This window comes from Toxotes jaculatrix, chromosome 14, assembly GCF_017976425.1.
Source record: "Toxotes jaculatrix isolate fToxJac2 chromosome 14, fToxJac2.pri, whole genome shotgun sequence".
Lineage (NCBI taxonomy): Eukaryota > Metazoa > Chordata > Actinopteri > Toxotidae > Toxotes > Toxotes jaculatrix.
Window position 1 is genome coordinate 6,439,844 of NC_054407.1, and position 13,561 is coordinate 6,453,404.

Sequence of the window (13,561 nt, forward strand, 5' to 3'; positions counted from 1 at the left end):
TGCTTTGGTCCACTGCAACTGTGCAGGTTTAGAAGTTTTGTCGCTAAAAGTAATTGTGTATTGTTGCAGCCAGGGTCGCACAAGTTCACTGAAAATTGTTTACATTTTGACCTACGCTGAGTTTAGGCTTCTTCTCATCTTCTGTGGGGGCCAACCGGGGCCAATTGGCCAAAACACCCGGCCAGTCAGGACCACCACGGGAGCCTGGTTCCTCGCTCTCTTTAACGAAGAGCCATTAACAATCAAAGTCTTAACGGCCCTGCAGCTTAATGAGGGGACTTAACGAGCGTCTTAATGAAGCCCCGGCCATCATTACCACAGTGAGTGGTGGCAGAGCTGATTGAAAGCACTGCTCAGAGTCATTCTGAAGCAGGAGAGCCCAGCCTAAGGAAACCAAATCCATTTAAGGCTGACCTCTCACCCTTATCTGTCCCTTCAAGATTTATAGGAGAGTATAATAAGGAAAACGCACTTAACCAGACATAATGGCTATGGATATTTTATGGCCACAGAGGTGGCACAGCTTTGGACAGCCACCTGTCACTGTGCAAAAATATCCAAACAATATTATAACAAAACTGACTATCACCATATTTCACATCCGCTTAACATAAATAATATGACATCTCATAACTCCTACATTTCATATCCCCCTGATATACTATCAAATATATGAAGAGCCAAACAATATGAAGCCACTGGCCGCAAAAGCCAAATTTACGGATGTGTCACCTCTGCTGGGAGAGTGATTTCAGCCTGATAAGCTGCCATTTCCATTTTCCTTGGCGCCTCTTGTGTATGCAACACCCAGCCTCCCCAGACTCCTAAATCTCTTCAATTACTTATATTATCATAAGGTAATATGCTTATACTCATATACTCAATTTCACATTTTTGCAATAACCATAAATCATGAAGCGAGGAGGAAAAGTACTCTCTGCCAACCTCTAAATCACTTAAATAACTAATACCCCATATACACAATTTCACATTTCTGCCGCACAATAAATCATAAAAACACCAGGAAAATGTGTTTTTTTCCACAGCTGTGCATTAGCCTAATGAATGTGGATGTTATCCCCCACAAATTCATGTGTGTGTGTGTGTGTGGTCGCTGTGCTTGTGTGAGGCTGAAAGGGAGGGAAGTTATGTAGCAGGAAAAATTACAAACTGTGGAAAATCAGCTGGCAGCTCACGTGAAACACCAACAGGCAGTGCAGGGCACTGCTGAGCCCCGAGATTGGCGGTGAGGTTCAATTTCCCAAACACGTGAGGGAGAGTTTGCAAGGACACACAGGCAGGTATGAGAATACCCCCCCCAATCTCATCTGGAAGCCTGCGCAGGAGGGGAAGCTATTGATCGTCAGTGTGGCAGCTTCAAAAGAACCGGAGGCCTACAGGACAACCGCAAGCCCCACCGGCCAGTTAAATTTCACAACGAGGCTGGGTGGAGGCATCGCCAGGGGCTAGAACTCAGCCAGCTCTTTCGTATCAGCCACGGAGTGTCAAGTAAGGCAGAGGGGAGAGGGTCAGCCAATTGAGTTGGAGCAGGCCCACCGACTCCGAGAGGTGTCTGTAGAAACAGGCAGATCAGGGAAAACGGCAGCAAAATTAATTTGGGACAGTGCCCATATGAGTTCAGAGAGCCCGTCTGAAATGAAACCGTTACGTGTGGCCAGCTTACCTACCTCTGAGATATCACTCGCTTTGATTGAGGGTATGCGTAAGTATTTGTGTGTGTGTGTGTGTGAGCCTTTGTGTGCATGTGTTTCTTATACTATACGTGACCGTTTTAACAACAGTCCTTCCAGGTGAGTGTTCGTGCGAATGTGTTGACCACAGTAACTTTAAAGAAAGAGGTGTAATGACTCTCAGTCCCCCTTCTGCCCTGGCTGCACCTCCGCTTGGCACAGTCATTTGCACAGAATGTACAAGGAGCCAAGCCGTGACTAAGAATTTGTGTGTGTGGTGTGTGTGTGTGTGCGTGTGCGTGTGTGTCGGTGGTGCCTGACCTGGAGAGAGAAGAAACAGTTTGAGAGCTGGCCAGGAAGTGTGTGGCGCTTAATAGAGCAAAGCACAAAGCTGAGGCCAACGTCTACACAGTGACTGATAATTAAAGTCAACAACTCTCTGTGCTGGCTGTGATCAGCTCTGCCATCATCAGATGTCTTCACTCGCTCTCCCATCTGGAGAGCGATGGATCCCCATCTGGACCTCAGGAGAGCGACAACTAACACACACATACACAAACACAAACAAGTATGTGGACACAGGTATAGCGGGCTTGTGTGATGTCCCTCAAATTCAAGGGTGGAAGAACTCCCATCATTAAAGTTCATATTTAACAGGTAAAGGACAGGTGTGAAAATTACTGGAATTGGGAAAGAGGCTGAACAACGTGTTTTACTTTTTTAAAAAGGCGTGAACCTACACAGCATTATTAACATTTTCTCTCTCCAAATGTTGCACAAAATTCCACTTAGCTTTCATTTTTAACTAATCTCCACATACCCACCAAACTGAACACTGAAAGTGGAATGAGAGGCACTTTATTTTACAGCTCCAAATTTATGAATAGTTTTCGAATAATTTCCAATACAATTCCTGGAAATAACTATGTTACTTGCAAATAAGGAAATAAGATTTTCCTTGGAAGAAAATATTCATTTAATCCCAAGTAAAGATGCATTAATTATGTGTTATTATTATCTTTATTCTCTGAATATATTGAGTTGTGTGCTTACTGCAGACAAACATTTGCTTTGTTATTGTCTTTGCTGTGCTGTCCAGGTTACACAAGCAATTGATCAATTCATTCATTGGAAATGTACCAGTTAAACACTCAGTTACTTTTTTCCCTCTGTTTGCCATCAAATTACATCGTTCTTTCTGGGAAATATCATGGGAATCATTAGGAAATGATTCATCCAAAAATAAAGTTTGTTGTATTCACAGTTATACCAGGTTATTACACTTATTACCACTCAGTGAATCAGTGAGTGCTGAGGCACTTCAACTGGGTAATATTTTTGCCAACTGCAAGATTCTACGTAATCAAATAAAGATGAATTATATGAGACGATGCTGAAATCTGAAATGACTGCGGTCAGGTACATTATTTCTAAGTCACATAACCAGGCTTTGTTGAATACTCAGAGGACTCGAATGGAATCTAAATACTTGCATGCTGTCCCTAATAAGTCACTGATGATATTAACAGAAATAAATTACAAGTATTTCAGTTGGTGATAATAACAGTGCTTAAAATAACTCAGACAAGGCTAAAGACACAAGTAGTCCAACAATTATTACCTAAACTTATTCAGAAAAGAAAATAAGTTAAGCAGTAAAAGTTAATACTTAAATCTACAGTGTTCTGATTCAACTTTAACCTACTGTACTTGCAATACTCATGCACACGGTTTGCCACTGCAATGGATTATTACCAACATCACAGGTGCACACACTTGCGATTTTACCTCATTATAACTTCAGTTAGATAATTTAGCTAAAATGCTGGCTTGTTTACATCATGTCTGGACATCTGGCTGCTTGTTTCTTGCCCTGTCAGACTTAGCGATTACTTTTGTTAGTATAATGTTATCATAACCAACAGAAATTACTATGAAAATAAGACCAGTTTTAATTATCCTTTGGCTCTAAAATCCTTCTGCTACAGATCCAATGTGGACAGTAATTGTCATGATGTGAAAACACCCCCTACCAGGCTAAAACAAACCATTATAACCACATAAAACAACCACAACCATAAAAAGTATGCAAATAGAGTTTCACCCAGGTGTGACACACACAGCCTATGCATCCACACGCATGCAAATTTCCCTGCTTTCATTCGACTGCCCGGCTCTCGTCTCTAATCAATGCAGACACACATAACAAAAACACCTTCCATTTATGCAGAGGCGCTCGAACAGAAACCCCTCACAGAAACAGAGGCAGAAACCAGCCAGCCTCCGAGGAGCAGTTGAGACTTCAGAAGACAGACCTTTGTACTGTGACAAGTTTTAAATTCCGTCTGAACTTTCAGTCAAACCAATTCTCGCAGCGGGTGTGGGGGGGAAATTCCCTTTTGTTCTTCGCTCACAGTAAAATGTCAAGACGGTATTGACAACAGTCTCCTCTCGCTCCCTGTCTGTTTGTCTTACAGCGAGACGCGGTTTAAATATGTCATGAGGAGCAGCAGTTAATTGTTTAGTATTGATCTGCCATTGATTCCGCATTGAAGTTTGGTTAGAATCGATTACCTCTTTAATTCAGTTGTGGTGTGGACATGTTGCCCTGTTCTAGTTTGATCCAATTCAGTCTGTCTCTGGAGGGCACGCTGTGTGGCCTCCACTTCAACACACACACACACAGTCTGCGAAATCCTTCTCTGTCAAACTCACACACACACACACACACAGACACACACACACACTTCCTCCCACTCGCACACTTCCTAATAGAACATTTATTATTCATCATTATTAGACTTTTCCTTTAGCACCATAAGCTGTTCAATGCATCTCACCACTGTTCCCTTCCTCCGCAATACATTATTCAGGACAAAACTGTGCTTTTAGCCTCAGAGTATGCAAATCCCACTTTTGATTATCATAATCAGCTGATGTATGAGAGGGAGTCTGTGTGTGTGTGAATGTGTGAGTGTGTGTGTTGGATGATTGTTTGTGTTTTATTGCTTTGGCGCTCCACTCTGGTGGTGTATACTTCACATCATATTTTTAGCCGAGGGAGACGAGCTTGGAAAAGGCCACTGGAGGCTTAACTCACTGCTGTACATTTAAAGGGCAAATCGCCCACATATATGCCACCGCGTGCCACTGCCAGGAGGAATGGCTTTTACCACTGGAAAACCACAAGTCTGCGTGTGTTTGTGAAGGAGGAAGAGTAACGCGCTAATGAAAGGGAATTTCAAGCATTATCTTTGTTATGAGCTTTGAGGGGGGTTTTTTTTGAAGAGACTGATTTTCATTTCTGCCACAAATGTACAAATGTGTAACATTTGGATGCATAAAAGAACTGTTAGTTACATATAAATGAAGGAAAAATATTGTGCTGTAATTATATTTTGTTATATACACCTGTCAAAGGTTTTAGTACACCTCAGTTTTTCCAGATGTTATTTAAATTTACTAACTCGGTTCCTCTGTGTTTCTGAAATTAAAGCAAAGAACAAGCAACTGGAGAACAAGCAATCACAGAATCTTCTTGTTGAACTAAACTTCGCTTTCACCTTCTGCCCAGTTCATCCCAAACCAGCTTCATGGGGTTTAGGTCTGGAGACTCTTTTGGTTCTTTGTTACTTGTCTTTCTCTCACCATTCTGAGAACAATATACTGTCCTATTTCCTGCAGTACAGGATTGTCCTAACGATAAAACAGAGGTTGTAGTTTGTTTCAACACTGCCTTTGGACAGACAAAGCATTTAAGGTCATTCACTGAATCCGAGGAGCTGAAATTTCAATAAACACTAGAAAAATGGGGGGTACTCTAAAACTTTTGACCCAGAGTGTATTATTTCAAAAGCTATATAACATACAGTGTTGTATTGTAGCAAAATGTATATATGGGGTGTGGGTGTACAGCACGTACTGTAAGCTCTATTAGCACTGTGTGTCACTTCAGCTGAATTATCTCAGCATGTGTGTGTGTTGGCCCCGGCATGCCTCTCAGGATGCATTAAAAAATTAACCCATGTGTCTGCATGTGTCAGCAAGCTAAAGAGAAGATTCCCTCCTCTGCTGCTCTTCCACTCCCACCTTCCTCCTTCGTGGCCCCCCCTCCCATCAGGTGCCACCTATCACCCCTGCATTCTGCTCTCCCCTGCCCTGTTGCTCGCCTCATCCTGACCCAGCTCTCCACCTCTGGCCTGGCCTTGTCATGCACCTCCGCTCCTCCCTGGCCGAAGACTCTTCCCTTTCTCCCGTGGCCTCCACTACTCACACCAGCTGATGGGCACAAATAATATGCATTCAAAAGATGTAACACATGTACGTTTTTATGACAAAGCTAGAGTAAACGATACGAATTAACCGAACCTTTGTTGCATTTCAAACTTTGGTTTGTGGCCAAATACCTGCAAAACTAATGATGCTCCCATCAGCCTCAGCTGTGCTTTGTGTTTCGAGCTAATTGGAGACTATCCTCCCAAGAGAAACAGCAGCAGTAGTCGTTTAAAACAGTGGCCCAGAACACTTGTTTCTGTTTCTCTACCATCTAACATGAACCATAGCACTGTCGCCTGTTAGCATTGCCCTTGTGAGTATGTTAGCATGTTACTACCAACACAGCAGCCACAACCATTTTTATATTAACATTGTTATGATTGCAGAGGACCTCAACTTTTATCCATCCTACAATTACTGTTCTTTCCATTACAGACTCACAGCCATTACAGACGAGTGACCAGGGCAGATTGTTGTGTGGTATGTTGTGTGACTAAGTACAAAAATGTTCTGATTAAGTCTGTAATTAGGTCACCAACATCGCTGCCTTTAGTGCTGGAATCTAGTCCAAGAAAACTAAAGCTCAAAGCTCAGAAGCCTGCCCAGCAACCTAATTCATGACAGAGTTAATGCTAACATGGGAGTACACCACATCAATGAAAACAAATGTTAATATTTTTCATTTAATACTTTGATATTGATCATGTGTTGGTTTTGGGTACAACTCTTGGAAGATTCAAGCTAAGATTGGTTGTGGACCATGTACTGATACATTTAACTCAATTACAGCAACAAAGCTCCTCTACTTTTAACTGTTAGTTTAAAGTTCAAATCAGTGTTTAGCAGCAGTGATGACTAACTGATCAGATCCTGTGATCAGCTGTAAGTGTATGTCACCTGACAACCCTTGCCTCCTCACCTTCCCTCTCTCTCTCTCTGACTTCTTCTCTTCTTTAGCCTCCTCTGCCCTCCTCTCTCGCCCGTGCCCTCCGCTCCCTGACTCACGAGCTCCTTCAGGGCCACAGGGAGAAGTGGAGTGCACAGTCCAGGCCAACGCATAAATATTAGCTCAAGGTCATGGTCACAGAGCTCACACTGGGCTTTGCATAATCACGAATTCAACTCCTCCAAAGCCTCTTCACTTCACATATTCCCTATGTTACGTTAATGCTCACTGGCTAAAAACACACTGTATTTCTCACCACTGACACGGCTAACCTTGAAGACTTAACCTAAGGTGACAAACCAGCTCCAGTTTTATGTTATTACATTACCCTGGGTTGGTAAAGGTACACACATGCTAACCCACATTTCCAGGATTATCTACAAATGCATTTTTATATAAAGTTGAAAATGGTGCAGATGTATTCTAAGAGGTTCATAAACTCTCAGAGATAAAATAGTGCCATTCTCACATCCGGGAGAACGATACTTTAAATTCAGATGCTCGCTTTGCTGATTTGTTCGACATTATCCCGAGATGAAACACGGGGTGTAAAGAGAGAAGGAAGATTGGAAGTAAAGGAGAAAAAGGAAGCCTGTGTCTCCTTTGAATACCATCTTTAATAGACTCTGCAGATTCTCCTCTTTTCATCCTCTTCTTTTCCCCTTCTAGCCTTGTTCCCTCAGTCATCCCGTCTATTATTTTCTCTATGTGATCCTGCACCCACTCAGCACAGAGGCACATTTGAATGTGGCCTCCACATGGGGCTTGCAATAACATGGTATTTAACTGCTTTCTCCATTCTCTCACTCTCTCTCCTCTACTCTCCTGTGTTTCCCTCAGTGTAAACCCTGCCCGTCCCTGCGCTGATGCCCCTGATTCCTGGCTGGCTCTTTTCATAACCCTCCCTTTCTCTCTTCGTTCGGTCTTTCTCCAGCTCGCTTTAGGCCTTTACGGGCTACGAGGTCAGCTTTCGAAACGTCTGTGATCTCCCTCACTCCTTCTCCCCCTCTCTTTTTCCTTTAACTGCCTCGCACGTTCTTCCTCTCTGCTAGTTGTAAGCCATTAACCTTTCCTCACTTTCAACGACTCATTTTTTTTCTCCTTCCAGTCCACTCTGTACATCCACATGCCATTAGCACTGCCCTCACTGTTCTCCGCAGTCCCTTTCTTCTTTAACGTCTCTCTGGTTTTTACCCCTCTGTTTCCACATCATCCCTTCTTCATCCTGCATGGCACTCTTGCTCTCTCCCCTGTCTTGTTATCTCCCCCTCTCCTCCCTCCCTACAACACTGTAGTCACTCTCTAATTGCTGTCTCACCCCTGCTGCGCTCGGACCCGCAGGCTAAATGATTTCTACAGGGAGAGTAAGAGTGGAAGCACATGAAAACACAGAGCTGTTTGCAAGGAGACGTTTTTTTATTATTATTGATGAGTTCCTTGTCAGGAGGTGTGTGTGTTTACAGTTAGTGCTGCCCTCCTACTGGCACAATCACAAGTTCTTCTTTTTTTTAATATTCTTTCATCTCTGTGATATTTCTGTCGACTCTCTCCTTCATTCAAGTTCACAAAGGACATTTTTTCTCTGAGTAGTGTTATTTATGACTTTGAAACAGGACTCACAAGGTTTCCGTGTTTTGTGATGTGTTTGTGTGCAGACACAATGTGGATTTTTACCAGTTTTTGACATAAATATGTATTTAAAATCTACACAGGTTTTCTACGGCATGGGCGCAGGTCAGTTTCATTCATGTCAGGAGAGAGAATAATAAGAAAAATGCATGTGCTTGCAGCAGCAGTGGAAGAAGTATTCATGTCTTTCGCCTAAGAAAAAGCAGCAACACCACAATGTGAAGGTATTTTGTTAAAAGTTCAAATTTTGCAATAGATGTTTTCTTAAGTAAACATTAAAAAAAAGTATTACTTGGGACATGCACTTGAGACCTGTGGTTATTGGTGGTAATGTCCAGAGTGCCATTCGCAAAAGACACATTTATCAGTCACCAGAGACAGGAAATGCTCTTTGAACAGAAACACATCAGAAGAAGACAAGCAATTAGTGCAACTTGTCCTGGCGCAAAATATGTTTTCTCTTGCGCCTGGGACCTGCTGTTTCGCTCTTCCAAACAGTAATTATGTGACAAATGCGTATGGGCACAAAATACAAGCACTGTGTGAATTTGGTCCAGAATGTGTACGAGTTGTTTCCAGTGAATTCTTTGTGTTGTTGAGTAAAACCACTAATGCCTATAGCAGCACAAACGCCAGCCATAAATAGCATAAAAAATTGTGTTTGGTATTATGAAAATGTTAAGGATTATAACTTTAAAGGGGTAATCCAGCAATTTTGTCACATACAGTAATTTCCATAAAGTTCCAAGAGAAAAAAAAAACAGAGAATAGTCAAAGCCAATGCAGTAGAGGATGAAATATTGCTGCTCTCAGTGCTGCTGTTATGGTCAGGCTCTGAAAAACACTGGATACAGGATATTACACTTCCCATAATGCAACTTAGCAGTGTCTTTGGCCAGACCCACACGTTTCAAACTCCACACCTCGAATTTTTAATGCAGATGTTCTGATAAAATTTGAGGTCCATGCTCAGTATCCTGAATGGACCCTTTCAGAGTATCATGTTATTGTATATATAATATTAGAGTATGATTATTAGAAATGTAATCACTTATAAGCAGCTTTTTAATGTTGAATCTTTATGTTGTTGGGCAGTTTAATCCACTAAAATCATGTGTTATTTGATATGTTTTGAATGTAAAATCTGTAACCTACCTATAGCTTTGAAATAAAGGCAGTGGAGAAGAAGACTAAAGTAACATAAAATAGAAAGAGCAGTCAGGTGAAAGCGCTACACCTCAAAAACTGCACCTGAGTAAATGAACTTACTCTCCACCACTGGCTTGTAGCTAATGAGGGAAGGGCTTTGGTAGAGGGAGCATCAGAGAAGAACACAGCGTGCGTGCACACGTACCCCGGTCTCTAACACCAGCATTTAACTTCCTGTGACAGCCTCCTTCGCGCTTTGCATCACACCGCCAATTTCCTACGAGCGCTTTCGCAATATCATGTGCGCGCACGACGTACCCAGAGGCGCGTCACAGAGGCAGAGGAATTATCAATAACGGAACAGTCAATAACCGTGCTGTTTATATATCTTTAGATGCCCCCTGGCTGGAGGAGTCTCTTCACTGCATTTTCCGGAGCACTTTTCACCAGCGAATGTTAATGTATGATCCAACGTAAGTATACTGTTTCACATTGATGTCTACACGTTTTATATTCCTACTGTGCTGTAGTGAGTGTCGTGTGTGGCAAAGACAATAGTGTTAATTGTGTAATACGGGCATATTTCACTGACTATGAATTATGTATGTTCATGCTGATGTTAATGATATGCTAATGATGATGATAGCCTAGGTCTATTTCCTGTTGCACGGGTGAATTACATATGCATGTTCGCCGAATTGCCAGGTAGCTCTTACACTTAAGTCGTCATAAAGGTGAAACAGGGCAAGATGGAGACGTTGGAATTTCCTCACGGAGAGGAAGAAACTACTATATGTGTCACGTTTTCTCACCACACAAGGCCTTAGCGAGTTTGCATTTCAAGAGGAGAGAGAGGGTGAGGGTGGGGGGAGAAAAAGCTAATCAGAAAGGGGTGTTTTTTTCCTAATCCCAGCTCTGCTGAGGCGCCTTTTCTCCTCAAGAAAAATCTGTGTTTCTTTCACACTGCCTCTGCAATCACTTGAAACCCCATTACAGACCATGTGACAGCATCAATTAAATTCACAATTATCATGGGGCAGACACACTCCAGCGTGAGAAAATATAGTAACACGGCATCGTCTGCAAGTCTGTGCGTGTGTGAATAAGTTCTCACGCGCATGTGTGTGTGTGTATGAGTGTGTGTGTGTTCGTGCGTGTGTGTATGTGCGTAAGAGAGAGATAGAGAGAGTGGTGATTGAGAGCAGAAAACTGAGTCAGACGATGCACTTCTCAGTGTTTCTTGCCCTTTTTGGCAACTCTCATGAACCTGAACAACAAGTCTCCAAAAACAAGCCACCACAGTAAACAAGAAATTAGCTCTTTGACAGTTTAAAGACATTTCAAGGGCCCCTCCAACAACAGTGAATGGACAACTGGTAACATGAGCTGTTTTTGATCATTCTTCCAACGGTGTGAAATAAGAGAAAGTGCTTATAAATATCCCTGGAAAAGCACACCGGGTGCTGCCACTGTGTCCACAAAGTTGGCCCATTATTCATTATCAGTTCAGCAGCAGAGCCTTTGTCTCCCATTGACATCACAGATTAGAGTCTTGGCTCTTGTTTCCAGCTTCAGTAGAGATTTATCCAGACCAAACTGTCCGAGATCACACACACACACACACAAAAACACAACAGCATGAACCAGTGCTGGGGCGGATTTTTAAAGAGCCAGAGTTATATACAGAACCTCACCGTCAGATGCGCAGGGTTTGTGGGTTTGAATTAGTGCGTGAACATATGGTCGTAAAGGGTATAGGCGACACGTATTGTGAGTCACAGGCAACAGCGGTTGCAGCTGATTGAGCCTGAATTTAGACTGTGTTGGATCTGGCAGGTGGAGCTGTTCTGGGCCGTACAGTCAATTTCTTCACGCTCTCCATCACAGCTCTCTCTACTAAAGCACAATCAGGTCCCCGATAGGGAAAAAAACATGGAAGCATGTCCGCATTGATCTCTCTACCTATAGCACCGGCCTACACTGGAGCAGAGCTGGAGATTAAAATTCATAAGCGTATTAAGATCTATAAGAGCATTATTCATGTGTGCCGTCACTGTCTAATACAGTAGGGTACTAATCATACGCATCTCTAGCCCAGCACACACACACACACACACAAACACACAATAGCATTCTGGGTGTACTCCAAGTGTCAGCACTATCATATGGGCATGTGCGTGTGGCCTGGCGTGGTTCCCTCCTTGAGTGCCATACAATGTGCTGGCATAAATACCTGCTTGACACAGCAGATTGGCACTAATGGCTTTACACGCAGTGCCATCTGTAAGCTGAACCATTAGCTCTTCTTCTCCGTGGTCACTAACAGTGCTTCAAAACATTCAGTTCAGGCCGTCACCAGTTACAGCGCGAAGGCAAAAACAGCCAAATTAAATACTGGCTAATCATCGATGCACTGAAGGAGACCGTACGTGAAGGCTGCGGATGCTCTGCCCACCTCTGTGCACCTGGGCATCGAAATCTTAAAAGCAATTCTGGCCATTTGTGTCTACAGCGTGTGAGACACCTCCTGCTGCTCTGAAACTCTTAACCAACAGCCCAACTTTAAGCACACACACACAAACACACACACACCAACTTCTTACTCTGTGGCATCCAACAGCCTGCAGCAGTCACGCAGGGATCATTACTATTCATTTGCTCAGCAAACTGGCCACACAGGCTTATAAATTAGCTCATCTACCGCAGCTGGGTACTGAGACAGTTGGCGCATGCTGAGGACTGAGAGCGGAGCCATTACAGTGCAGGGCTCGGAGACACCTTCTGTCCAGTCAACATGACCTCCTCCACGCTCATCTGCTTGCTCCTTCAAAGGAGGAGGGGGTGTGCGCTGGGCACTGGGGCTGAGACATACCCGGTCAATGATTCTAATAAATTACATAGCAGAGCAATAAGGACCACAGCCGTGTGTGTGTGTTGTGCTGAGGCAGAATGCGGTGATAAATCCTGTCAAACCAAGTGTAAATCAGTCCGAATGAAATAGCATTAGCAGGACCTCTGACCATGAGGGAAGAGAGCTGACAGGTCTGACCTACAGGGAACGAGGGAACACTCAGACTACTCTTGCTTTCTGCCTTGGGAGAGGATCAATGGTAGAAGGAAAAAGTAAAGCGATTAATTCTCCTGGATATGTCAATTCCCATTGGTGGGGGCAGATTGGTAGTGATCATGACTAGCCCCTTGGGCAGATGGGAGCTGGGGCTTTTGTTGCGCCTCAGTACACCATTGATTCATTGAAGTTTTTACGGCTATCTGGAACACCCCACATCGCACTGGAGCAATGTAAATCAATTCCAATTGCACGATTATAACAATGCAGAAAAAAAAAAAAAACTTGGAGCGTGACATTATGCTAACTACTGCTTGTATAAGATGTGTACCTGAGTGAAAGGCCTAAGGTTAAATAAGCCATGTAAAAGACTCGTAACAGTGTCTTAAATATTCATAAAACATTCACAGAACAGTTCACAACCCTTGTAAATGATAAATGAAAATTTTCTTATTCCTTACCCGTCCGATCAGCACAGGTTCAGGGCCGGCATATTCTTCAATCACAAAGAACTGGTTCCAGATCCAGCTCCTCCTGCTGCGAGAGCGTGACCCCTTCACCTCCGTACGATCACGCGTGTCCTCTTTCACCTCTGACTCGGCTTCCTCAAACACGAGGCCTTTCCCACTTTCTGGATCGACAGCTTGCATCCCAGCATCTTTGGCATCGTGGCTCCATTCAGGAGCCGGGTGGAGCCTCAGGACATGACTGCTGTTGACAAGTTTGTTGTCTTCATCTGCAGGGTACTGAGCTGTGCTGAGCTCTGTTTGAGCAGTGTGAACTGACTCTGTTAATGGGTCTCTA